Source organism: Balaenoptera borealis (assembly GCF_965194805.1).
Source record: "Balaenoptera borealis genome assembly, chromosome: 18".
NCBI classification, from domain to species: domain Eukaryota; kingdom Metazoa; phylum Chordata; class Mammalia; order Artiodactyla; family Balaenopteridae; genus Balaenoptera; species Balaenoptera borealis.
In genome coordinates this window covers 58,374,637-58,398,787 of record NC_138877.1, presented here as the reverse complement: position 1 = coordinate 58,398,787, position 24,151 = coordinate 58,374,637, and the positions used below count along the sequence as shown (strand labels likewise).

Below are 24,151 nucleotides of genomic sequence, written 5' to 3'. Positions count from 1 at the left end.
ATTCATTTGTAGCTTTTCCATGGATTATATCTTGAGATATACTGTTTTTTGTTCTTTTTTTTTGAGCAACCATTACAATTACCTGTCCATTCTTTAATATTGCAGAACAGTATTTATTTTTAATGGTTCTTAAACTAAAAGTTTTGGGGCTGTTTCCCTAAACACAAAATTCCATATAACAGTGTGGCACAAAAGGCATTGTTCTCAGAAAATTTGCCCCTAAAATACAGATTAAGTAGGCAAAACTTGTGTTGATATTGCAAGGGTTGGTTTTGCCAAGTCACTTCACAACGACCTCTATTCCTAATGTTTTGTACTTTGTATTGATAAGAGCTTTTTCCTTTTTTTTTTTTTTTTCTTTTTTAAGAACTGTCTTCTAAGCATCCATCTACATTCTTATTTATGTCTCCAAGTCTGATTAGTGCTAGTGATTAGGTGCTTAGGGGAGGAGGTCAATACAACATGCTGGAGTCTTCATTTTGTCACAGCGGATTCCAAATTGTGTTATGAAGCCTTTTGGTTAGTTCTGATAATGAGAGTTTTCTGGATAATATTATTGAAGAGTTACATATTTGGGATTTCAGATAGCATGGTGTAATCTGCATGCAGAGCTGGTACTCCACAGAAGCAAGTTGTGTCCGTAATTTAAGTCTGTCACAAGTATTCAATTCAATGGTACGGTAGTGAAGAACCCAAGTGTACTTAGAGAAGATGGTTTTTACATTGTCTTGAGCACAATATTTCCCATATTCAAGAATGTATTTTAAAAATTTTTGACCAAAATAATGATTTTCTATGGGCATGCAATTGAACTTGATGTAAAGAAATTAATCAAAAGCCAGTATGTTTGTCCAACATAGAAAGAACTTACCTTGCCATGAAGAAGAGGAGGAGAAGGAGGAAAAAAAAAAAAAAATTACAGATTGAGCACTTCTTACGTGTCAGAAACTGTGCTACGTGCTTTCTAACACACTCATTAACTTCAAGAAGGATCTGGGAGCTACTACAATTAAGATTTTGACATGTGAATCAGAGAGTGTACATAACTTCTAAGTGGCACAGTTTGGATTTGAGGACAAGCCCAAAGCCCATACTTTTTAAGTATTTTGAATGTTAATTGCTATTTTTATCACCACTGTGGAAAATAACTTTGATTGCAGATGTTTTGATTTCACACCAAGCTTTCAACATAACAATCTCATCTCCAGCATGAATGTTCAAAGATTCAAACTACCTGTGTGCGCTCTCCCCGCAGGGATACTCCATGACAAGCTAAATTAGAATCACAATGTCTGTCAAATTTATAATGGGAAATGCAAACTCTTAGTTAGACAAAACATTTTGTAAAGTTCTTAGAGCATTTTTATCTCTTGGCAATTTCCTTGGAGCCTAGTAAGTATTTATTAGATTGTGAGGTGAACTTGAAATCAGAGCAAAGATCTTTACGATGGATTTTTCAGCTGAATGGGGAAAGCACTCTCACCCAGTTGCTCACTCATCCTTTTTCTCACCATTGGACGACATTTGGCTCTTTGAGGGGTTCTTCACAGCTGTGATTGAAGTATCTCACACATCTTCTCATCATACATATAAACATTATCAAATTATATAAAAAACCAAAAGCAAGGGAATAATGAACACAGAATTCAGAATAGAGATAGCAATGGTTGGGGAATGAAAAGGAAGAGATGGGGAAAGACCAAAAAAGTGGTTCTAAGTTTGGGTTATTGTTCTAATATTCAAATATATGATACTCTGTACTATAGATAAAGGTATAGGGATTTTGAAATAGATAGATAGATAGATAGAGTCTTGTATGAAACAATGATGAATGTAAATAGGATTAAATCCAATTCTGTGAAATTAAAATCCATTAAAAATAAAAATGGAAAAAGGAAAAATAAATTAATTAAAATTTAGCTAACAAAAGACAGTCATGATAGAATCCCTGGATGAGTTTCCATGAGATTACTACCAGAACATCATAACTGCAATCTGAATCTTCCCAAATTACTTAGCATACATTGATATATAAACTCTTGGTTATTCCACAGATTGCTAATAATTTCTGGTGGTGTCAAATTTGCCCAATTTATTATTATTATTATTATTTTTATGATTTTTAATTTTATTTATTTATTTATGGCTGTTTTGGGTCTTCGTTTTTGTGCCAGGGCTTTCTCTAGTTGCGGCAAGTGGGGGCCACTCTTCATCGCGGTGCGCGGGCCTCTCACTATCGCGGCCTCTCTTGTTGCGGAGCACAGGCTCCAGATGCGCAGGCTCAGTAATTGTGGCTCACGGGCCTAGTTGCTCCGCGGCATGTGGGATCCTCCCAGACCAGGGCTCGAACCCGTGTCCCCTGCATTGGCAGGCAGATTCTCAACCACTGCGCCACCAGGGAAGCCCTATTATTTTTTTTACAGGATTAACTAATGTGTCTCCAACTTCTCGGGAAGGAGTGCATCTGAATATCACCAACAGATATTCTCTGAAATGTGTCAGTTGGAAGGACTGGTCAAAAATAAAAACAGAGGAAAGAATGAGGTTGGAGAAGAAAAAATGCCGTCGTTATTCAAAGAGTGAAAAGAGAAGATGTATGACCTTTCTAGTTCTAAGGACAGGTGTATTTCTACAGAGGAGACAGATGCATCAGACTATCAGAAGGTATTATTATTTAAAATTCTCCTCTTAGGTCTCATGACTACCATGCCATTCTTTTTTTTTTTTTTTTAAAGATTAGTTTTGTTTTTTTTTTAATACTTTATTTATTTATTTTATTTATTTATTTATGACTGTGTTGGGTCTCTTAGTTTTCGTGTGAGGGCTTTCTCTAGTTGCAGCAAGTGGGGGCCACTCTTCATCGCGGTGCGGGGGCCGCTCTTCATCGCAGTGAGCGGGCCTTTCACTATCGCGGCCCCTCCCGTTGCGGGGCACAGGCTCCAGACGCGCAGGCTCAGTAGTTGTGGCTCACGGGCCCAGTTGCTCCGCGGCATGTGGGATCTTCCCAGACCAGGGCTCGAACCCGTGTCCCCTGCATTAGCAGGCAGATTCTCAACCACTGCGCCACCAGGGAAGCCCTACCATGCCATTCTTGAAAAATGTGTCAACTTCTAATGCAACTTCATCTCAATAGAGGAAATATATTAATCAGACAAGAAATAAGTAGTGTTTTTCATTGCAAAATAATAAATCGGCATTTGAACTTAAATATCAGCCTCTGAGAGTTGTCAGTCTACCCCTGAGAAACAGATCCATGTCCAGTGTACTGGCAAAAGGTAATTTCTGCCTCAAGTCTCCATAGTAGATTGTGGACATTTTGCTGTAGCAAAGCTGTCCTGTGATGCCACTTGGTCAACAGCCAACTTACTTCCCCCGATGACAGTTTGACTTCCCCTGCTCTTCTTATTCACACTTCAACAGGTTCTACTTGATTGAAGTGCCCCCTCAAGCCTCACAAATGGAGATAAGTCTCTTAATTAGAGTTCTCAGTATGTCACTGAAAACCTTCTGTGAAGACACCAGTCAAAAACCTGCAAAGAAAAAGGGGTTCAAATAATACCTGCTTTATACTGCTGGCTTCCTCAGAGTCTGCTTTCCTCCATTCCCTTCTGTCTTTTCATTTGCCTGTCTGGTTAGACTATCTAATTTCAAATTCAGACCTTGCTTCCTCTTAAACTTGATGAAAGCAGCCTTAGCAAAGCACATTTGAAAGAGTAAGGATTGCACGTTTCAATTGCAGGCGTAGAATTTGATAGCACTCAAATTGGGGGAGAACTTTTATTAGTTACTCATTTTGTTGCTAGGGACTCATAAATTAAGCCTTTTCCAAATAGATGAAAAATTATTCAACATTTTGAGTACATTGGCAAAACTACCTAAACTCTAAATCCCCATTTCTTTGCCTGTAAAATGAGTAAAATTTACTTTCCATTAAAAGGTGATGATTATTGAGCTAGATCTAATATACAGGCATCATATTCTTGTATACTTTCACAAAAATATTCGTTGTAGTTGGCAATATTATAAATGTTCAACTTTATTAATTAGTAGTAATTTGTGGGGTATGGAGCACTGTTTACTAATCAAAATATGGCAATCTTTCCCCACTTTGGAACTTGTGTCAAACGCCTATTTATTCCTGTGTATTCTTGTAGTTTGGTAGACTTTATTATCTATTATCCTAAACATTTTTTGAATCTGCCATTAAAGTTTCAAAGAAAGGCCTGATTTAGTACACTTAAAAGCATCAAGTCAGTCTCTAATTTCTCAAATTAGCAACTTAAAATATTGCTTGATTCTTATAGACTCTTGCTTTATTAATGAGCTTCCAGGCAATCAAAGTGAAAAAGTCTTAGTGTTAAACAGTTAAAAGACTAGTGTTGACAAAACACTTGATTACAATGGAAAATCCTCATTGTGATGAAAACAGGTTTTTTTATCGAAACAAATTATTTTTGCTAAAAGTTAATGAAGAATATGGATATATTTAAAAATAGATTCAAATGTATGTTTTAACCAGTACACATAAGGCAAGGCAGGAAAGACACTGAGGGATCAGTTGTCCAAGGTTATAAAACAGGATACCGACATACTCATAGCTTGAAAGCAGATCTGGTTCCTAATCCAGTATTTGAACACAGCATTTAAAAAAAACAAGTTTAATTGACTTTTTTTCTCATCATTCAATCTTTCTACCTTTTAAAAATGATAAAGAATGATGATGATATTACATAAAGCAGATAACAGAAAGGGAAGAATGTAAGAGAGTCGTTTTATTTCCTAATTATATGATCATTCCCTGTCTTGAGCATAGTTTAGGGTAAGATCAGTTGTTTCTCTTTGTTAAAACTTGTATCATTTAGAGGTCAATCAAGAGACGGAAACCACAGCAATTTGAACAGAGAAATTGAATGCAAACAATTATTAACTTGTAACTAGAGATTGATTGTGAATGGGTAAAAACAAAAAACTTCTAATAAACAGAGTAATATAAGATGTTGGGAGGGATGACTCCCTTGAGGGCTGAAACAGACCAAACAGGAAAGAAACAAATGGGAAATATCCCCTAATCCCAATCACTTTGTTGGACAGTTTTCAGCCATTACTTATTGGATAGGGAAATCCACTGAGGAACCCAGGCTGGGCCAGCCAAACAGGCAACAACTCTCTGATGTGCTAAATTAGATTCACTTGGAGACCCTGTACAAAAATGCCAGTGAGACCCACTTTGCATTCCTGAAACGCTGCCCCCTGTGGTACCAGTGGAACTTGCCAAGAACTCACAGAAACTCACTGGGAAGCCATCCACTAGGGTGGTATTGAAACTTGATGGTGGTAAGTGCCACTAGATATTCTCCATACATACCATCAGCAGCCATAGGAGAAATAAGAGGAACAGAAGCACACTGGAACCAAGAAGATAAGCCCTTCACTCCTTCAATGACCCTCCAGTACCCTCTACTGATAAAATTTAACACTGTGCCAGGTAATAAAAGAAAAATGTTTAGAGGACTTTATTATTGCAGTACAAGCAATGAAGCATGTATATTGATAGCTAGCACAGTACAATTAACGTAAAATATGGTGCCCTTAAAAATTAGAACAAAGTATATCATTAAAAATACCTCTCCAGGGCTTCCCTGGTGGCGCAGTGGTTGGGAGTCTGCCTGCCAATGCAGGGGACGCGGGTTCGAGCCCTGGTCTGGGAGGATCCCACATGCCGCGGAGTGGCTGGGCCTGTGAGCCACAATTACTGAGCCTGCGCGTCTGGAGCCTGTGCTCCGCAGCGGGAGAGGCCGCGATGGTGAGAGGCCTGCCCGCACCGCGATGAAGAGTGGTCCCCGCTCGCCGCAACTAGAGAAAACCCTCGCACAGAAACGAAGACCCAACATAGCCATAAATAAATAAATAAATTAAAAAAAAAAATACCTCTCCATATATATGATTCTTTCCTTTTAAAATTGCCTTTGCCCCACCTCCAACCCCATTATTGTATAGGTAACATCAGATAGAGGCGATCCTGTTGAATTAGTGATTGACCACCATAGCAAAAAACACTGCTTGCTAAAACTTAGAATTCATTAAGTTTATATTTTGTAATATAATCAGTTAAACTTAGATCCATAAATATGAGTTTTTATTAATAATAAAATATTGTTTTGCTATTCCAATAATAAGCTTGACTCTCATCAGTTATCTATTTTACGCATAGTATAAATAGTGTTTATATGTCAATCCCAATCTGCCATTTCATCCCCCCCGCCTTTTCCCCTTGGTATTGGTACATTTGTTCTCTATGTCTGTGTCTCTATTTCAGCTTTGTAAATAAGATCGTCTATACCAATTTTTTCAGATTCCACATATATGCGTTAATGTACGATATTTGTTTTTCTCTTTCTGACTTACTTCACTGTGTATGACAATCTCTAGGTCCATCCATGTCTCTACAAATGACCCATTTTGTTCTTTTTTATGGCTGAGTAATATTCCATTGTATATATATACCACATCTTCTTTATATACTTCTCTGTTGATGGACATTTAGGTTGTTTCCATGTCCTGGCTATTGTAAATAGCACTGCAGTGAACATTGGGGTACATGTGTCTTTTTGAATTATGGTTTTCTCTGGGTAAATGCCCAGTAGTGGGATTGCTGGGTCACATGGTAGCTCTATTTTTAGTTTTTTAAGGAACCGCCATACTGTTCTCCATAGTGGCTGTATCAATTTACATTCCCACCAACAGTGCAAGAGGATAATTTTTTACAAACAAAATTTTTTGTAAAAATGGATTACCTGCAAAACAAAATATATCATCCACCAATTTTCTGTGCTTAATTTCAGTGCACTCTCTCTCATATTGCTCCTCCTAAAGTTGTCTTTTTCTAGTTGCAAAATCAATCCTGTAGTTTAGTCCATAATTACTTTAAATGTGTAACAAAGCTTCACTCTGTCATTTAAATATCCAAATCATTTAAATTGAGATAAATTAAAGCCAACTTTGGATTTTCCTTACTTTTTATTGTACCTGAATAATCCATTTATTTCTTGTTCATATATTTGGGCCAAATCTACAAAACAACACTTGACTAATTTCAACTATTTTTAACAATGAATTAACCATTTATAACTAATTTCACATTTTTTTAAAATTTAAATATTTCAGGTTTTTTTTAAAAAAATTTATTTATTTATTTATTTATGGCTGTGTTGGGTCTTCGTTTCTGTGCGATGGCTTTCTCTAGTTGCGGCAAGCGGGGACCACTCTTCATCGCGGTGCACGGGCCTCTCACTATCGCGGCCTCTCTAGTTGCGGAGCACAGGCTCCAGACGCGCAGGCTCAGTAGTTGTGGCTCACGGGCCTAATTGCTCTGCGGCATGTGGGATTTTCCCAGACCAGGGCTCGAACCCGTGTCCCCTGCACTGGCAGGCAGACTCTCAACCACTGCGCCACCAGGGAAGCCCTAATTTCACACTTAACATATCAAAATGATTTAAAACAAGCAGTACAAAACATATGCTGTAAGATTACACAGATTTGTACTGAATGAAAAGTATACAGAAAAAACATTTCCATTCACCTACTCACCTCAAACTACTCTCTTCTTTAAATATAACCACAGAAAATTTTTCATTGTGTACTCTCAAAACTTTAAAAAATTATATGTACATGAACACACAATACATGTAATCATACCTGCATAAATATATGCATAGAAACGTACAAAATTATTTTATCTAAATATCACAGAATACACATAAACACACACCTGTTATGTCTAATTCATTGAAATTACTTGGATTTCTTTTTCTATCTCTGTGTCTTGTCTATATCTGTTAGCACTCATCATTTGTCATGTCTACATTGTACTAAAATTAATTTTGTTTGAAGTTCTGCTTGATAGAGTTTGAGAATATTTCCAGTAATTTTTATATTTTGTAATTCCAAGTAATGCTGGAGTTCTTTTTCTTGTTCATAAATATACCAAAAATAACACACTATTTGCAACTAAATCAGATATATTTTTTTGTGCATTTGTAAAAGTAAAATGGTGTCCTGTAAGATTATTAAAAAATAACTTCTATCATTCACTAATGTACACTTGCCAATATATATATGTAAGGTAGGGTCATCGTACACCTGGACAAGCACAGCTTTATGCTGATCTTTAGGAACACATAGAAGCGTGGTACCAACTCTTGGCCAATTGAAAGACAATATGGGATATTAATAATCTATAGTACTCTGTGTAATGTTTAAAACTCCTCCTCTGGAAGCACCCTGTGCCAAGTGGTTATATTGTTTAAGGATGTTTACATGATGCTTTCCCCCTGGTTTACCCAGGTACAAATTCTTGTTTGCCTGTGTGACATAACATTTCTAGCATAACATTTGCTAGAAACTTTTGTTCAAGCTCTACAAAAACCAAGAGTCCTTGTACATATCTTGGTGATTTACAATACAGTTATGAACCATATTCTGTGCAACAAAAAGTGTCTCAAAGGCTCGGTTCTTATCTGTGTTTTGTTTTCCTGCTGTACCATATCCTTTCTCTGCATTAAAACTAAAATCTTGTGTGAATAATATATGTGGAGTCTTGTGAATCCTTTAAATTATTCAGACGTTTGAAATAGTTGCATGTGTGTGTATGTAATTTATAATTTATATATAACCAATAATTATATATATTATTATATATTTGAAAATAAATATTTATAGAGTAGAGACCACAGACGGAGGCTTTGAAGCTAAATCTAGGAGTTAGTCTTGCTTTGCTTGGCAGTTGAAATTATTGAAAATTTAAACTTTGTACTTGAACATTTTTAAGAATACATGATTGTCCACTTCACCATGCATTGACATTTTTGTAACTTTAATGCTATCTTGAATTACTTTTAATATATCAATAAGCATTATTTAGTTGTGCCATTGTTCCTACACTACCTTCAGAACACCTGTGTGCCTATATAATCTTTGCCCATTTATTGGTTGCTTATTTTTCTAGAATTTTACTGCATATTATTCCTCAAACATCTGCTGATATAAAATGATAGATAAATTCCTAGTATTGGTTTCCTCAATTATATCTTTCTTACTAAATTTTGACCAGAACTAGAAGCTGGTTTCTGAGCTTTGAATATGTAGATGGAATATTTGTCTAAGCTGGCTTCATTTAGTGGGTACAGGTAAGAATATACTGTGGAAAATAGAGCCCCTTCACCTAATGCAATACCTTCATTTTGGAAGACTTCTGAAAACTGCTTTTGTAGAATATTTATATCTGATATCTAAATATAAAAATAGTTGGCATTCTGGTATATATGAAACAATGACAGATTTCTTTTCTTCTTTTGCTGGTGTTGTAGATCTTTTGACAAATGGCTATGATCACCCTCCTTCCTGTACTCATAAGTTGGGTTAATCCTCTTCCACAATAAGTATGGTTTTGGTCAGGTGGCTTGTTCTGACCGATGAATCAGTAGCAATTGTGATATAAGTAGAGACTCAAAAGATGTTTGCACATTGGGATTTGCCCTTTCCTATTGTCAACATGTGAATAAATTTGAGCTAGCCTTCTGGAGGATGGGAGTGCATTTAGAGAGTGGAACTGACCATTCCAAAAGTCCCAAGAATAACCTTAGCCATTTCAGCTGAGTCTCCAGATATGTCAGGGAGGTCATTCCAGACCATCCAGCCCTACCCAAGCTGGCTCAGACAAAATGAGTTCCCCAGCAAAACCAACGAATTGTAAGAAATAATAAATATTTTTTGTTTTAGGCCACTAAATCTTGAGGTGATTTATTACATAACACAACCAAACTGATATATCTGGGTATCTTTTTTCTCCCCAAATATCAGTAAGTTTCTACTATGGTGTATTTCTGTCCACAGAAAAATATGTCTAAATAGTAAAAGGTACTGGGTTATGAAGATATAATATTTCTTGAATTACTGTATAAATAATTATCATTGATTTCAGACATTAGGATTTGAAGGGTTCCATAATGAATATCCCTTTGGCCTCTTCCCATTAATAAATAAAGATACAAATACTTGATTTATTAATGATATATGCTTTCTTGAGAATATGGCTTAGACACATGGCCTCAAAGAGATTCTTTTTACCCTCATCACTTAAACTAAATTCACCAACCCAAAGAACTTTCTTTTTCAAGGCAGAATCTGCTCTAGCAAGTATACAAAATAATGAAGAGCAGACAAGAATTTACCGTTTCAGCACTCGAGTTGTATCAAAAATAGGAGGATACACAGGGAACTCAGCCATGGCGATTCTACTATTTCTCCTAAGTTAACAAATCAGATAACTTATTCTCACACATTTATTTTCCTTTTGTGGAGTCAATTTGTGATCTCCTACCTTCTATGGAAGCATGGAAAGTAGGATAGATATTATTTCCATTAATCATCTTGAGATTTAGAAACCCCTGAAACTCCCAAGAGGGAATGTTGTGTACAGGAGACTAGAAATTTTCTCAAATCTGGTTCTATTGATGTAAGTTTTTAGCAAATAATTTGTGGGAAGTGCAGATATTTTACGGAGCATTGTATGTATTTAGTCAATTAGCTCACATGTTTTCAGGAACATGATGAGGTTAAAAATTAGTAATATAAAATGAATATTCTATTACTTCACTTTACCTATTACTCTCTCTATATATTTCACTTCCTCATTGCATAATTACTTTTAGGAATCATCATCAACAAAAAAATTGAATGATTTGTATGTTACTTTTTTTGTCATGAGTAGTACTTTAAATTAAGCATTATTACTTGAGGTTCTGAAATTATAAGTGCATTCAGGGATAATTTTGTTTTTATGGACATATTATTGTATAAAAATAAGTTTAGGATCAATCTGAGTATGATTTATAATGTTTATTTCTGCTATGTCCATGTAATTCTATTTTGATAATGTATAATCATCCAAGTTTACAAGTATAAATTCAGAATCTTTTAAAAAATCACTGTGGTTGTGTAAGAAGCATCTTAAATAAGCTTTATTTATGAGAACATTTTATATATGCAACAGATATACTGAAATACTAATTTATTTTGGGTTCAAAAAGGAAATATTTTAAAAGGTACGATGTCAATTTATTATTCAAACGAAGCTATGTTAAAAGCAAACTATACTATGACAATCTATAAATCAATGATGTCTTTCCTTTCATTTTTTAAAATTTGCATTTTTGTATTACAAAATGTCTAAATTATGTAAGCATCCATAGAGATTGTAATTCACTAATGCATGCAGTTGCTGAAACCCAAACATGGGTTGTTACTTTTAATGTAGTCTGTGTAATAAATAATCAACATAATGACAGTTTTTCTAATTGGATTGGACATTTTCCAAAACCAAAAAATAATTGTTCTTGCTATAATCTCCCATTTTCTTTTCTTTCTCCTAGTCAAGAACTCTTGGAACTACATTGTTTTAAGTTGGTTGGAACAAGTTATTTATGTTATTTTAAAAATATTAATTCTCATTACTTAACTCCGTGTTTCTTTTCATACTGACGCTTGCTTATAAAATCCATGTATATAATAATAGCCAATGTTACATACTTGGCAACATACATTGTTTTCTTCATGCTAAACTTTCTTCAACATGTTCAAAAACCACCATCTGTTTATTATAATTTTTGATAATATGTTGGATTGAAATCCACACAATTATCCCAAAAAACCTGGTACCTGACAATTAACAGTCATCATTGCTATTAATGTTTTAAAATGACCAAACTATACAAAAATTTTTTAAAAATCATGTTATAGATGAGTTACGATGAAAAGCATCAATTCCCTACCCTAATACTCCCACATCCATTCCTCTCATTAAGAGCAGCAATTGAATCATTTCTGTTTTGGGTTTCTTGTGGTAAACTCCATAATTCTAAATTGCTTAATAAAAGTTTCTTGATATACTAACTTTAGACCACAATTGCATAACCTCAGCAATACTGACATTTTGTACAAGGTGATTCTTCATTACAGGGGTTTCCTAGAGCTCTACAGGATGTCTTGGAGCATCCTGCATCCCTGCTCTCTCTCCACGAGTTGCCTGTAGCACGCTTCCCACACCCTCCTCCCACCCCAGACCCCCAAGTAATGACAATCAAAAATGGCTCAAGACATTGCCAAGTGTCCCTTTGGACACAAAATAACCCCTACTGAGAACCACTGATTAGACATTATATATTGACACCTCACTCTGAAAATTAAAATTTCAAACACCTAAAACAGTAATAGGTCAACGTTCCTTTTTTAAAAAATGTTTGAGTTTTACTAAGTGTTTAGTAAACACTTTTTTTTGTTACCTTTGTAAGTTTTAATAATATATGTAACTCTCCATCTGTTGATCCATTTATTTAAAAAATTATTTATAGATTTCTCAGCATGTGTAACCCTCACACTTCTGTGAACTTATCCTAATTATCCTTCTTCTTGCCCACTTACCAAAATCTCAGTTATGCATCTACTTTTAAATTATCAAGATATATTATATTTACACTGTGTTCAGTAACTTTATTTAATCATATTGCTGCAGTGCTACAAAACCAGATATTTAAAGGGATAAGGCCAATAACAAAAATTAATGTACTGGGTATATGGGAAAAATCTCCCTGTACCTTCCTGTCAATATTGTTGTGAACCTAAAACTGCTCTAGAAAAATAAAGTCTTAACAAAACAAACAAAAAGCAAAACAAAACAAAAACAAAAACAAGAGGATATATATCCATCTCAAGAGGCAAAAAAAAATAACAAATACAGAGTAAACCCAAGGAAAGTAGCAGGAATGAACTAAAAAGAGAGATCTAAAAGTAATAAAATAGAAAATAAACATATAATAGTGAACAGAACATAAGTGGAGACTCATTTAACATAACTGCAAATAATGATGGATTGGATAGTGCATGACTAAAATTGAGACATTTGTATCCAAATAAATATTTAAAAAAATATTCTACAGACTATTCATTCTAATGAAACAGTTAATATCAGGCCCATGGGCTTCCAGTTTGCATAATAATCTTTTATTTGTACTATTTTAAGCACAGTATTTTAAACACAATAACCTTTATTTGTATTATTGTGATTAAGTAAGTAGTGTTTACTAGTGATCATTTATTGTTTTTTATTTCTCTATGTGCCTGTGATTTCAATTCCTGTTGTTAAAAAGAAAAAAAATCCTGAATTAATCATTGTTTTAGCTGTGTTCCCCAAATAGCTGAGCATAAAGACAGGTCTTATTTTTCATTATTTTAATCGGGGAATATAATTGCAAGGATCAGGAGTGAGGGCTAAGAAGAATGAAGCAGGAAAGGTGTAGAGACCCGTTAAGGAAAGGCATTTATGAGCTGGCCAATGCTCCTGAGCTATCAGTGCCCTTGGTCTTTTTTCAGAGAAGCTGAAGTTCAGCACCATCACTTGAGGCAAAACAGGGACAAATCCTTCCACCAGCTGCCAACTCACAGAGTCAAAGGTGAGGTTTAGGAGATATTTCTAAGGTACAAAACCATAAATACAGAGGAGATGTCTGTGGTGGGGCAACAGGCAATCTCTGGGGGAGGAGATCAGAGGTGTAGGTGTCATCCTGAGGAAAGATGCTGTCAGGTTATGCACGTGTGGATTTGCTCAGAGCCCACAGGTATCATTGACTCAGCAGCAGATGGAATAAAAGAAATTTGTGTGGACAGTGTCTGGTTCAAAGGTCAAATTGCTTATGCTTTTTAGTGCACCAGCTCTTAAAACAATGTCATGTTTCAGTTCTGTACTTGGATCATGATTCTGTTTTACATATACTTTTCATTTAGAGACCCTAATTACTTTTATTGAGAGAAAAAGTGTATTTTTATTAAGGTGTTACAAAGTATATGCATTTTATCTTCGTTACGTGATATTTTTCTTTTCTTCCTGAGGACATTTTTTTTCAGATCTTATTGTCTTACTACCTAATTTGAAATAATTGCTTTTTAGATTAAATACTTTTACAGTTTTTTAAAAAAAATTACTCTTCTTGTTCATTTCCAATTTTTTGTAAATCCTAAGCTTTCCCATTCTTAGTTTGAATGTTAATATTGTTGGACTGCAATTACATTTAGTTTTCTCAAAAAGGATGAATGATGCCCATATTTTTTGAATCATTTTTTCTATAAAAGTCATTAAATTATGCATGTAACTGTATTACTTAAGAGAATATTTGACTGATATAGCATAATTTAAAAATATACTGTCCTCCAAATTCCATAATTATTTTTTCCTATTATCTTTTAGCAACTAGTGTTGCTGTTGAGAAGTGTGATATCAGTCTGATTTCCTTGCCTTTAAATGTGACCTTGTCTCTCTGTCTGTCTGCCTCTCACACACAGACACACACATACAGACATCTTCTAAGATGTCAGGCTTCTAGACATTTATTTTATCTTATAATTCTAAGCCTTTTTGTTTTCTTCAATTATGAATATTTTTATGACATAATTAGTTCATATATTTTATCTCATCCAGTATGTTTTCTCAGAATCTCTTATTCTCAAATATTGAGCCATCTGGATTTACCATCTTCTACCTATTTTTAATTCACTATATATGAAACTGTATTATATGTATATATGTATGTATGCCCACACACATACACATACATCTGGCTTGATATGTCATTAAAAGCTTAAATGGCAAGTCAAGTCATTAATTGCTTAATCAAAAGATACATTTTTAAATGAATATTGCTGTTAAAATTATCAGTTCTGTTAATGATTGAAAGTGTTGGTTACACTTACATATTTATATCAAAGTAATGTAAAAAATTAATAAATAGAAACCTCGATTAGATAGAGTTGAGAGTGGAAGCAGGAGCTCTCACACCCTCCGACAATTGCACAGCCCACAGGAAGAGAGACTCCACTATTTTCCTGGCAAGGACTCAGCCAATGAAAGCCATGGGCTCCTTGTTTACTTAGAGCCCTTCCAACTTCCTTTTTCCCTCTGTCAAAGCATTTTCCTTCCCTCCTTGTTGTGCCGAGCAAGTAACTCACCACGGTGGCAGAACCCCAAATGATAGCTATTCTCTGTTAATTCCAAATAAATTCATCTTTGCTGGAGAAGTACCTGGCCATCTTTTTAGTTACGATCAGCATTTTGGTGGCCCATTCGGGGACTGGAGGAGACTCCTGAGGGCTCCGAGGTCGGTGAGCAAACAGGTGCAGTACACATAACTGAGCCCACTACCGCTCACTGTTTTCTAAGGTACTTCTTCCTCTCGGGGGAAGCTAACACTCTCTTCGCATCTAAAGCTCTCCAGGCTTTATTTGGAATCTATTTAAAAGTTGTGTCTTTCTGGTTAAGACCTTGTTCTATGCGCAAATATGCATTTGGCACTTCAGTCTGATTTGAGATCAGACTGTTCCACTAAAATCAGCTAGCCTTCAGCCCATTCCCTTCAGAGCCGGGACTTCTGAAATTGGCTAGCTCTCAACACATTCCTTCAGGAACAGGGTTTGTTTCGTGGAAACAGTGCCAGATTCTTCAGTCTTCTGCCTATTCCTTTGGAAGGGCTGCCCTCTGGAGACCGACTGGAAAAAAAAAAATACAAACAAACAAACAAAACTTCAGCCTGGCTCTTCGGAAACCAGGCTGTCTTCTTAGAACTGACTAGGACTGATTGGCAAGCTGTTTGAATTCAGCCATTTGTGTTGTAAGCTGTTTAAACTGTTTGAAAGTTGCTTTTTACTATAGAGAAAAAATTGCTAGGAATTGGGATCCCAGTTATTTGTATTTTGAAGGTGCTGCCCTCCACCAGAAACTCCAACCAATTTTATGTATAAAGACTGAGGTCCTTCCTCATGTGCATTTCTAACCAAATGGACTGACCTGGCCCCAGGCAACATAGAATATCAATGGCCTGTATGAGGAACTTTTGAAATCTCCAAACATAATTTCCTTAAAATCGAATTGGACTACAATAGCTCAGAACTTTCTAGAACTGGAGGAATGCTTATTTTGATTGGCCTTTTGAGGCCTCCAAATGGCTCTCAGAAGTCTAAAATGGCCTGTCTGAAAAAAAACCTTTTTCTCAATTAACAAAGGTAAACAAACAATTAAAGAAAGATAAAATGGCTCCTGCAGTCGACCTTGGCTTCTTTGTCTCATGCTAATTCTTTCACCAAAATTCCCCTTTTCTCTGAAACTCTCCCCATTCCCTTTTCTTCTGAACTTGTCAGAATCTGTCCCTTTGAAATTAAGCCTTCTGAGGATCTAGAGGTTAAACCCTTAACTTGTACTCACTGGACTAAACCTGAAATGCGAGCCGTGGTCAAAGATTTTCCCAAAATAACCAAAGATCCTCATAGATTTGCTGAGGAATTTACTATAATCATTCAAATTTATCACCCTGGTTTCTCTGACTTATACCAGCTAGTTCATGAAGGCCAGGCCCAATATTGGATGAAAATTGCTAATTGGTAAAATCCTGAAAGGTCTCTAGAATTACAACTGGGAGATGATCATGCTGACTTATTATAAGATTACTAGGCAATTTCAAAGAGCAAGTCCTAGGGCTGTTCCAAAACCTGTTGCTTGGAACAAAATTCAGCCTTGCACACAGAAATCTGATGAACCAGTTCATGACGTTACAATGGACTTCAGACTGTTTTTAAAGAAAATTCTGGTCTTCCTTCAGATATTGATCCAACATGAGTAGCTTTTAATTCTATGTTTATTAATGGGCTGAAACAGCATCTTTCCCTTCTGGTAAAAAGGACCAGGATGGAATGAGGAACTATGTCCACTCCAGATTTAGTTAATCTGGCAAATCAGCTCTATATTAGTCTAGATGAGTCACCTAAAAGGAAGACTGCCAAAATTCTTAATCTTCAACTCCTGCAAAAGGGGGCTCCTGCAAAAGGGGGCTCCTAAATGAACCAAAACCCTCCTAGCTTCTGCAATTTTTGCAAAGAGCCAGGGCACTGGAAAAGATATTGCTACAAATTTAAGCATTTTAGGCACCTTCAACCTTCTAACCAGCCTTTCCAACGTCCTCTCAATTCTCAATGGTGAGGCTCCAGGGAATTACAGTAAGTCTCACTAATCCTCCTCTTTAATTGCCATAGAGAAACATTTCTCCACATTGGGAATGAAATTCTTCCAGTCCTAATTGATACCAGAACCACACTCTTGGTGCCCAACCTTTCTACTATAAAACAGCCCCAGACAACTAAACAAGTTCAGATAGTGGAGATCTGTAATGAACTTCAAGAGGTTCCTGTCTCTGAAACCATTTCCTTTTGTTTAGGCTGGCTGAGACATACACATCCTTTTCTTCCTATATCCTCTGCCCCTACCAAGCTTATTAGGCTGAGACTTTTTAGAGAAGTATAATGCTGGAATTCCTTCATCCCAAAAGGGGGAAGTAATTCTAGAACTTGACAGTAGTCATAAAAGTAACCAACCAGGTGAATTAAATGACCCTTTCACATCTTTAATTTGTTCCATCTCTGATAGCACTAGAGCAGATTCTGGAAACATTGATCATTTGTCCTTATTGAATTAGCTATCACTTTTCATATGAGAAAAACTCCAACTACTGTTGGCAAAATTTGCTGCAACTCTTCCATCAAAATTCAAATAGACCCCTCAAAACCTCTTCCCAGAATGAAGCAATACTCTATAAATAAAATAGTGTTTCAGGCATAAAGCCCACAATAGAAGATTACAAGTCTTAAGGCCTCATTATCCTCTGTACTAGCCCCATAACACTCCCATTTTACCCCTGAGAAAACTTAAAAACCAAGGATGGATACTTGTCCAGGACCTCCCAGCAATAAACAACATTGTTATTCCTCTCCACTCTGCTGTTCCTAACCTTCATAAGTTTCTAACATCCATTCCCACCAGAAGTAAATTCTTTATTGTAATTTATTTATGCAGTGCATTCTTTAGTATTCCAGTTGAAGAAGCTAGCCAATACATTTTTGCCTTGACTTAGGAAGAAAAATAATTCACCGGAACAGTAATGCCTCAGGGTTTTACTGATAGTCTTTCTTATTTCTCAAAAATCCTAAAGGCTTATCTGGATGATATAAAGTTCCCAGAGGTTCTACTTTGTTGCGCTGTGTGGATGATTTGCTTCTTTACTGTCCTTCTCAAGCCTCCTCACAGGAAGACTGCGTCCATTTGCTAAAGCTTTTAACCTTAAAGAGACATAAGGTCACCAAAGAAAAATTGCAGTTTGCCTAAACCCAGGTTAGATATTGAGGACATCTGATATCACAACAAGGACTACATCTAGATCAAGATAGACTTCCTAGTGTCCTAAGTTTCCCAAAAACCAAAACTTAGTGCCAGGTTTTCCGGGGTTCCTTGGTTAGTGCCAAAATCTGATTCTAAATTTCTCTCTTATGGCCAGACCTCTCTCTGTTTTACTCAACAATAACAACCCTGGCCCAATTTTATGGGAAGAATCAGAAAACACAGCCTTCAAAGCCTTAAAGGAGAGTTTGATGAACTCACCTGCCCTTGAGTGGGTTACCACAATTATTGGATGCCTTTTTTCCTTTTGTATTGGAAAAGAAGTTGAATGCCTTTGTGGTATTCACCCTAAAACACAAAGATGAAATAGTCAAATTCATAGAATTAAAATAGTCAAATTCATAGAATTAAAGAGTGAAAGAGTGATAAAAATAAATAAATCAAATAAATAAAAAATAAAAATAATAAATAAAATAAATAAAATTTGGATGTTTAAACTGAGATCTCTGTGCTAAAATTGCCTGACCTTTTTCTTGATATACTTAGTGAACAATAATCAATGATGATAACAACAGAAGGAAATTAGCTAATTTGACAGCAACATTAAAGCATAATATATAATCAAGGAGCAGTGATATTGGTTACAGCTAATGGATTTGATGAGGTCAATACACACATCTCATGAAGTTCTGTACAAGAGGTTATTCCTGATAGCTTGTTCACAAACTGTAGATTCAGAAAAGTGAATTAGACATAGAATATCACTGAGTTAGTTGCATGCTGCAACTATGACTTGCTATGCTGCAAGTCTATTCATTATAATTTAAAAAAATCATACAATTCATTTTGAGTGTACTGCAATTCATCTTTGTTGCATATGAATACTGTGTTCTTTTCTTCCTCTCATTATTTCTTATCAAGTACCATCATACTTATTTGACAGTTGTTGCTCTAAGTTTTCTAGCCAAGGGACAAATCACATATTTAAAAAATTGCTTATTTTCAAATATTGTATTAATGTTTACTCTGATGCATTTTTGATCTTGATAAATTATCCTCCACTATTAGCTGGGTAGTTGATAAACAGTATAGATTTTTTTTTCTGGATATAACATAATCAAATAGACATCATAGTGTAGAGATTTCCAAAATTTTGATTCTATATGTGTGTAGGGAAAGTTGCCACTTTAAACTTCATTTTACATAACATGAGAAAAAGTGAAAACTTACACGGTAGAATATAATGTAGTGTAGGTATCTTCACCACAGAGGACAAAAATCCCCAATATCTTAAATTCTCTTTTAGGCAACATTATGCAGCTATATTTTCTTGATATTTCCAGTAACGTTAACAGAAGTTATGAAATGTTTGTAGTATCAATGGATGTAAGAAAACCCTGGTGTATTATATTTCTCTTATTGTTAAAAATTAAATTAACACGAACTAAGATGAGCCTGTAAAACTAACATCATACCTCATTAAACATTTCAGGGGAAAGATTGTTGTACACCATCCTGAAAGTAACAAGACAATTCCTACTCCTTTGCATAGTTAGATGGATGACTACACCATGAGGATAAAATGTTATAATGTTCCTCGCAACATTGTTTATGAAAAATGGCTGCATTTACTAGACCAACACCATCATGCTGATATGGTAAAGCAAGAATCCATTTATAAAACAACATGGTATAACCATTTTTTTCATCCTTTTACATTGCAATGAAGTAGCAATGTGTCAACTGGTTTTCACTCTGGTTACAGAAAAAATGGTAGGTCCTATACGTATAACTAGGTAAGCTCTTATCGCTAAGTGCTGCCAGCATAATTCTGCTAGAATAGAATTCAAAAAAAGTAATTCTACATAATGGACATTAATTAACTTGATTGGAGTATGATTAATTGAAAGGGATATTTGAATCTGTCACATGCTTATGACATAAGTCAACCCTTAATTCAAAGTATCAGGCTTCAAGTATTGAAAGGAACAATCAATATTCTTGAATCTTTTTTTAAAAAAAATAATTATTAGTGTACCCTTTGAAAATATATGAAAATAAAGCACATGGGGATGTACATTGAAAAGTCTTACCTGTTATGCTGCATGGAAAATTCAGATGGAACTTTTAGGCTAGCCAAATTTGGCAGAAGTGGGCCAATGATGAATTGGCATGAATCGTTTAATGAGTGAATAGTTCTGAAACTATTTTGATTAGTCAACATATAATTAAAGAAAGTCTATTTATTTATTAAACTGTAGCCCACTTGTTCTTTTCTTTTTTAAAGATTTTAGATCATTAAGAAAAAATGTGCATAATGTATAATTTTTCTTAATGGCCTTAAGTACAGTTCAGACCCAGACTTATTTACAAACTACATAGAAACGACTCTCTTGGCTACACCCTTGTTTTCAGTTAAGAGTTCATTGCCTGGGGTTCACTTTTTAGTGATGATATCACTAATATAAAGCATAATGTATTTTTCACTCCAGAAGAGGAAGGACCAGAAGTGATATTTGATAATGGAGAACTTAGGAAAATCTGTACCGTTAGGTCAAGAGTATTATGAAAAATATATACTTCCTGGATAAGGCAATTTTACAAATGGTTTAAAATACATCTATGTATGCATGTAAAATTTTCTGCAGTAATTATCTAATTTATCAGAAATGAATCTATAATTCAAAGGCCATTTTGATTCTAGCACACAGCAAGTATTTGATTCTCTCTCTCCATTAGGGGGATCAAACACAAGTTAAACTACTACAATGAAAATGTTGATTTTGCTCTACTTTTCCTTAAAATGTCTTTATATCTACCTGGGTTCCTCAGTCAGTCTTAATTATCGTTTTAGCCAAAAGAGCTCCTGGGAAACAATTTCTGGTTTCATACCTCAATGGTCAATATTATAGGTAATGAGCAAATTCCCTGAAGTTTTTGCTTAAAAATAAAAATAAGCTTCATGTAAGAATTATTCATAATTATGAAGTTCATAAACTTATTTGTGCACACCCTCATTGAATACAGCTGTGCATTAACTAGTTTGTTTATGTAATTGGTAAGTTTCAGATTTACAGCTTTCTTACTCTGAGCCTGGCATATATTCTCATTCAGAATTAGAGGATTCTTTCCTTTAGTTTTCAAGATTTTCCAAAATTTAAGTAAACTTTACCAGAGGCAGAATTACTAAGAAGCTAACGAAGCTCAGAATTTATGGATTTGACTTGTACAAGCCTCTTCATGGGTACAGGGAGGGATCTTAATCATGTTTATTTATAGACACAATGATTTTATAAAATTTACAAAATTTAGAAATTTTCGTAGCAAGCAGTTAATATTTCTTCCTTTTTTTCTGCTCCAATTTCTCCTTTTCATATCCCGCCCATTTAAGTGGTTCAATTATGTTTATTGCCTCCTTTCTTCCTTTCTATGAATTTGTACTTGGCATATTACCTTAAAACAACCATTTTGAGTGTCTCTCTTAACATTAAAAAAAAAATTAAAACTCTCCATTTCCTCTGTGTCTTTGTCTATATAAGATTTATATTTATATTAATTCTTACATATCTAGCAAAATGATCTTATTAGTGAATTACCATAAGCTGTTAAAGGTCATTATCTTTTTAATTTCAGATAAAATCAAAAGATGTCTTTTGAAAACTGTTCTAATGATCACGATTTCTAATTTCCAATACTAAAAGTTCTATAACAAAATAGAATGATGAAAAAATAAGAAGAGAAGCTCTCATTTCCTTTTTTTATTCTAATCTTCCAAAAGAAATAAAATTGCAGGTGTATAAACAGATGGTTGATCACCAGAGCAACTAGAATCTGATAAGAATTTTTCAGAAGCTTGTCAGGGTCACAGCCCACACACTTGAACTTTTAAAAAAAAAAAACAAAACTGATTTAAGGTTTAACAGAATTTATACAAAAGCTATTAGTGGGCTTTGTGACAAAATCAGAACTCTTTTCCACTCTTCTCCAATTTTCTCCAAGTGTAAAAATTAAATATAATTAATTTTAGCATTAAATGTAATGAGGGGATGATGGGAAACAAAACTAATTCTTTTAAACAGTGTAATGAAGTAGTCAACATTCTTGTAGCACTCATGAATTATTTTCTATTAATTACTAAACTCAATAAATATGTAATGAGTAACCTGTTTTATAGGGCACTGTACAAAGCACAACAATAGATAAATAGATAGATAGATAGATTAATATCATATAGGCTTTTCCCTCTAAAATGTAACAATCTATATAATAAATTTATAAGTATACCCAACAGCAAAAAGTATGACAAAAACTTTAGTTTCATCACATAGATTATCAGTTATGAAAAGTAATGATCAGAGACTTAGCTATATTGTTGTTTACTGTTGTTTTTGACATTGCTGTTACTATTATTACAATAAATAAAAAGTGTTGGCTCAGTAGTACTGAGAACACGTTTCCCTGGGGAGTCAGTCTTTGATGTCTAGGTGGACTGAAGATGGCCGTGATGACTGCTAGTACTTAAGGGTTGATGTTTTGAAAGTGGTCAGAAGAGTTGACTGGAAGACATGTTTCCATAGAAAGTGCACACTGGTTTTTACCAACAGTTTGTACTGTTTGGAGGTTTGGGGTGAATGTGTGTGTGTGTGTGTATGTGTGTGCATGTGTGCACGCTTGTGTGTTGAGGGAAGCCAGGGAGAGAGAAGTTAAAGTTTCTCTAAGTCACCAGTAGCTAATGGAGATGAAACATTGCACATCTTAGAATTAGGAAAAATAAAACGGAGACTAGGAAGAAGCGGTGGTGTGTTCATGGATGAGCAAGGAATCAAGTTTGTCCCCAGAGTGCATTTAGGGTGGTAGAGAGAGGGGTTGGAATGTTGTGGTGTCCTAAAACAGTCTCATAGACTTTACTGTTTTCTTGACAGCAGAACATCTGAAACCCCTTCATATTTCAGAATCCCCTCTTTAATGAGTCTTAGAAGGCAATGCCATGATGTTGCAGATAATGCACCATTGTAATATGTCAGATTGTTCTAAAGAGCATTTTCATGACAGTTTAGAGGCCATTAGTAATTTATCATGCACTATAATTCTTAGATTCTATGAAGTTAAATTATGAATACCAAAGCCATGTCTTACAGACATCATTGATTTCAGTGTCCATTCATGTTCCTAGGACATTGCCCTTCACCTAGAAGGTACTCATTAACTAGGCATTAAATGAATGATAGAATAACCAATTAATGCATTCATGCATGCATTAAGGAATGTGTTGGACAGAGTCTTAGGTAAACAAATAAATGAAGTACCTTTTATAAGAAACAAAATTTCAATTAAGGAAGAATTATTATAAGGCTCATCTGTAGTCACAAGTGGAGGAAAATAAATTAATAAAATATTTTAATGGAAAGTATTCAAATCCTTGGTCTAATTTTTGAAGTCAAAGCATTTCTTTGCCCTGAACTAGCTAGCTTACTGAACTAGCTAGCTTACTTGCCCTGAACTAGCTAGCTTACTTGTACCTGTGAAAAAAATAATAATTATGTAATTTGAATATTAGTTACAATGGTAGTCTGTTATTTTGAAAGTATCTGTATATTTATACCTTGACATTAGGAATATTTGAAAATGAAAAAATTAGATTGATATCTCTATCAAAATTGAAATACACAAAAGAACATGCACGCATGTCTTAAAAATCATACAGCATTATATGAGACTAATAATTACTTGGAATGTCAACTAGCAAGTTAAATGATCTTATTTTCTTATAAATGGAGGTCCAATTACATTTAACATTTGAAAAAATAATAATCAAACAATAATCCTGTCAAAGGTAGTGTGATTTTTAAAAATAATTTTCAAAAACTTTATAAGCCTTTGATATAA

At 34.8% G+C, this 24,151-nt stretch overlaps 1 long non-coding RNA gene across 1 annotated transcript; it reads right to left on the bottom strand.

Moving 5' to 3' along the window:
- Positions 1 to 2,750: 2,750 nt before the first annotated feature.
- LOC309615498 lies at positions 2,751 to 23,710 on the bottom strand. Its single transcript, XR_014236879.1, has 2 exons — positions 5,929 to 23,710; positions 2,751 to 5,624 (listed from the first exon to the last, which is right to left on the bottom strand). It is a non-coding gene; the product is annotated as an uncharacterized lncRNA (long non-coding RNA).
- Between the last annotated feature and the right edge of the window lie 441 nt (positions 23,711 to 24,151).